General features: G+C 42.8%; 1 long non-coding RNA gene across 1 annotated transcript; it reads right to left on the reverse strand.

Annotated features, from left to right (window-relative positions):
• Positions 1–1,951: 1,951 nt before the first annotated feature.
• Positions 1,952–4,425, reverse strand: LOC109972604 (uncharacterized). Its single transcript, XR_002276714.1, has 3 exons — positions 4,341–4,425; positions 3,331–3,830; positions 1,952–2,184 (listed from the first exon to the last, which is right to left on the reverse strand). It is a non-coding gene; the product is annotated as an uncharacterized LOC109972604 (long non-coding RNA).
• Positions 4,426–5,201: the final 776 nt, after the last annotated feature.

Genomic DNA, 5,201 nt, shown 5'->3' on the forward strand with positions numbered 1-5,201 from the left:
CTACTTTCCTGGCTGAGTCTGACTTCGGTCTTTCACAAACTGACCAGCTGCAGGGATGCATGGAGCTACTAAGAAACTGTTTATTCAAGGTGGAAATTATACACACAGTTGATTTATGATGTGGTTGATGAGGCGATGTATGAACCAGTTCTGTGAGTCTGCTAGCAGCTGTCAATCAAACAGTGACACCCTCCAACTGCTCAGGGGAAACTGGAGATTTATAATGTTTCCTCCCCCCAAAATATTTTTCTTCCTTTATAATCAAACAGGATTGGCAGTCCCTTTAATACCATGCAGACATTATTTTGACAGCAGGCGTGATCCCCACCTGCTGGGCTTCAGAAAGCGAGGCCCCGCCCTGACTTCCTGCCAGAGGTGAGCAGTGTGCTCGGAGCTCACTGAAGCTGGTGGATGACAGGAAGAGAAGCAGAGAGACATGGGGCCTCTCACAGCAGTGTGCTTCATTGTTTGATGCTGGTTGCTGAGAATCGTTCAGCGGTGTCCATCCGGCCACTTCAGGTAAAAGCTCCATTCAGAAGTCAACCGCTGCAGTTGAGCTGCTATCACCTCTCTTCAATGCTGAACATTTACATTTGGCAGATAAACATGGTGCAGCCTTCAAAGCAGACGCTGAGGTCAGACCTTCATGTGTTCAGCACAAAGCTGCAGTTGGGAGAGTTGCTGACTAAAGGTCGTTTGTTCTTAACATGGTGTCAATCGATAAAACCATCACAGCATTATGAGCAGCACCTCCTCGGTGTGCAGGTTACATCACATTCAATTTCTCCAGTGAACTCACTCATCCTCAGCTGTCACATAATTAGAGACAGTTACAACCTGCTGCCTGTTTCTACTGAGTTCTAGTAAAAAAGAAAATCCATTATTTCTATGCTTTCTCACAGATGTTATCAGGGATTGTGTTAAACACACTCTTTGGTGCTGCATCCCACCATCAGCTTCATATTGACATTAGAGGTGTTAGGTATTTTTAGTCAGATAGATATTGGTTAGGTACTTGTTGTATTAGAAATGTTTTTAGTGAAGACAGGATGTCTAGCTCAGGCTGTTAAATGCTTACTCATTTTCATGAGTTACTCCAGGTTGTTTATGGTCAAGGATAACTAGATAAAGAGTTGATTACTGTATGACGTGTTTAATCATAATCATAATATCTTCTTATGCCTAATGTCAGGACATGTCACTGAATGTCCTGTCAGAATGTTTTTAGATACACACCACTTAATCAACACACACACACACATTGATTTTCTTCATGTTTTGACTATTGCTATGACCAGCTGCACAGCTGGCACCAGAGACGTCACGGTTTGACGTCCCTGTGTAGAATGGGGTTAGCCCAAAACAGATATAATGTACAGGCCTGTTGGGTTCGGGGTCTTTCAGTATGGTAAAAAGTACCGGGTACAACAGAGGCCACCTCATTAATCCTCATCACACGAGGTTTGTGCAGCTTTTGCAATCACACAAATCCCTGTGGACATCATGTCTCCTAAATGTGTAATTATACTAAAGATGTGCATAAAATGAGACGAAAAGACCAAACACTGCTCATTACACATGAGCCTATTCCCACAGAGGGGCTGTGATGTAAAAGGAGAATTGGGAGGATCCAGCAGGTGAAGGTCAATGCAAAGGAGGACACCACAGACAGTGAGCTTAATGTTGCCTAACAAGTGCCCCAGGGGATTCTGGGAGTTTCGTGGGAAGGGGCACTGAACCTGTGAAGATGGAGGGAGGAATGTTTGGAATATTCCTGGTCCTCCACAGCAGCGAGGAGAGAGCTTAGAGGACATGAAGATGTATTTTCACTACTGACCTTTTTTAAAATCTGGACAGTCTTATAGCCTCCTTGCTTAACCTTTTAATGCATGGATGTTTTTTCAAACATTTGCACATAGCATTGGTTGCTAGTGTTCCAGAACTTACACAGGTAAAAGTCATATATTACAAATATTTATGCTTGTAACTTTTCCAGAAGCTATTATTAACACAAATATACTGTTCAGCATTGATGAAACATTTACCATCACTTGTCAGAGAGATTTGTTACCATTTGCCAGCGCAGCCTGTTGTATGTCATGTTTCTCCTGCCTCGCACAGCCTGGACCTGCTACCAGACTCCTAGCTAACCACTGTTACTGTGCACAGTGCTGCTCCGCCATCCTGTAGTTGAGTGTGGATGACAAAAAGAAGAATGAAATTAGAACTAACATAGCCAGGATTCAGGGAGAGTGTGCATCACGTGATTCCTTCAAATAAATGTCAATAAAAAACTCCTCTGTGTTTTGTCTGGAAGATAAAGTGGAAATAAAAAGACACTCGGGCTTGACCATGTTTCATTTTCAAAATAAAAAAACCCCACAAGTGTTTTGGTTTTGATGCCCTCGCAGGACATGTAACAAATGATGCAACCCTTCAGACAACAGAGCTTATCCTCCGACACCTGAAAACATCGGTCTGCTGAGAGGAGCATGAGGTCAAAACATGAACCCTGACAAAGGCAGGCAGAGCACTGGGGGTTATTATAGTTCAACTTGTGGTGTCAGACAGCAGGCACACACCATTACACTGTGATGTGTCTCAGTCAGTGGAGACACAGGAGGCGAGAGGGGAGCAGAGTTCAGAGACAGCAACAAGAAAACCACCAGGAAGCTAAGTGATTTTGAGGCTGTACATATGAGGGTCCAGTTTACAGCTCGGGGATTCTCACCCTGCATCTGCTTCCTAAAGCCTCATGGCAGTGTAGTGCTGTGTTACCATACTGAGGGACCAGTACAACCTGGATTGCATCGATATGGTGTATATTTTGCAGTGATTTTGTCTCTGTAGTTATTCCCTTGAGTCTCTCTGTGGTCATTTGCTTCTGTTTGTGAGTGTTTTCAACAATAAGATGCTACAGAGAGGCCCAGGCACCTCCTGGACCGGCTGAACATTTAAAATGATTTCATTAATTATTGGTTCATTTATATATCCTAGCACAATTTATCCATATATTTATTTAGGTCCTAGTGTATTTTCCCGTTGAACACCTTGGAGTTCCATATTCTGATGCAACAATAACAGGTTATTCCACCTTCAGTAGGTGGCAGGGTGACAAAAGCGAGGACACACGGGCAGGACTGAACAAATCAGTGTGAGTATTTTTAGCAAGAGCGGTGGATGCCTTTAAAGAGGCAACGTGGTTTCTTTGACCTCCCTCAGGGAGACTGTACCACTGCTCTGCATGAGAAAGAAGGAATAGGGTTAACTGAGAGTACAGGTTAGACATTACAGGTTATAATTTAGATGACAAAATAATATCACACTGACCGCCTCTCGGCTGTGCAGCTGCTGTCCCTGTGCTGCATGAGAAGGACGTGTTCGTGTCCATTTGATGTCTCAGTGGAAGAAAGGTTATTAGCCTGGAGATGGGGCAGATTTTTCACAGAGATCCAGCAGCAGACGTGAGAGATTAGCTTCCCATTTCCTGCCATTTAGAGCAGCAGCTTCATCTACTTTTAAATGCATATTTAATCTGTCCGATTCTCAGCTGTCTGTGCCATCATCATCTGTCTCTGCCTTCTCGGTCTAGCAGCTCTCTGTTATGGGCAGAGAGGGCGAGGGTTCATCACAGCCATCATGTGCCCTGGTCTGCAGATGAACTACATGAAAGTGTTAAGACCAACTTGAACCAAAGACTGACACCCTGTCCTCCGATTGTGCACTCACATCCTCCAGGCAGGTATGAACGGCACATCTTTACTGGTATATCCACTTCTGGAGTGCAAACCTCTGACACCTGCACTGTCCTTATTCTGACATTTACTGCTCTGAATGGGAGAAACACAATGGAAGTATTATATTAGTCTCACACACTCAAACACTTCAAGTACTAAAAATAAGAGTGTTTAAACAGAATGGCACATTTAAGATGAATGCATATCATATGATTTAATTATAATGACTGATGCATTATTGTGAACATCCCATTTAATGTTGCAGCTAGTAAAGGTGGAGTTTTAACTGGCATATAAGCTTATCATTTGAATTAGTGCTGGTTAGGTTGTGAGTTTTCCACCAGAGATAAAGTATTATGATTAGACTGAAATGTTTGCATTAACATAGTTCTGAAAAGTGACTAGTAACTAATCTTATAAAATAAATATTGTGGAGTAAGTACTAAGTACAGTATTTGCCTCTAAAATGTAGAGAAGTTGAAGTATGAAGTAGCACAAAATCAAAAAGCTGAAGTAAAATACAGATACCTAAAAACTGTACTTATGTAAGATTTGATTCTTATAGGCTCTAGTTACTTTATAAGCTTTAGTTACTTTTCATACCTTTAGTTCCATTTAGTTCGCTCCCAGCACCTCGTCCGCATGCCCTGGTTCCAACTAAAGGCTCTATTTGTTTTAGCCTCTTCCGGCTCTTTCAAACCAGGAACTCACAAAGACGAAGTAGACCACTTGGATTATATAAAAAGTAACCGTGCTGGTTTATTCAAAGGATCACAGGTAAAATTAACATTACACGTCCAGATCTCTTCCAACCCCAAACCTGCGCGCAGGCAGCCTGGAAGATGAAAGACCCTGAACCTAAAAATGGCTATACAATATAATCACTTGGTTGGGCTACCCCCATACTACACAGGCAACGTCAAACCGTGGCGTCACCTGATATGCCAGCTTGCAGCTGACCATAACAATAGTCAAAACATGAAGAAAGTCAAGGTGTGTGGCTGTTGATTTAGTGGTGTGTATCTAAGAACATTTTGACCTGACATTACACATAAGAAAATATTATGATTACCATTACAGTTAATAATAACAATCACCTCCTGCCTGCAGCCTTTGTCTTATTTAATTGACCTTGGCCCAAATGCAGCCTGCAGAGCTCATGACAATGACTAAACATTTAACAGCCTGAGCTAGACATCCTGGCTACACTAACATTGATAATACAACAAATCTCTAACAAATATCTATCTGACTAGAAATTACCTAACACAACCACCGGGTCTGGTACCATCAACAGCTCCGCCCCGACAGGTGCTGGAGCGCACTCCCGGCAACTAGGCACACCTGCTCCCAATCAATGGAGCAGTACTTGAGGGGAGCGTTGGTGTGTCCTCGTTGTCAGATGATCTCTCGACGTTCCGTTATCATTAGTAAGCGGTCCGATCTAACTAACCTGTGTTTTCT

This window comes from Monopterus albus, unplaced genomic scaffold (genome assembly GCF_001952655.1).
Source record: "Monopterus albus unplaced genomic scaffold, M_albus_1.0 scaffold261.1, whole genome shotgun sequence".
NCBI lineage: Eukaryota > Metazoa > Chordata > Actinopteri > Synbranchiformes > Synbranchidae > Monopterus > Monopterus albus.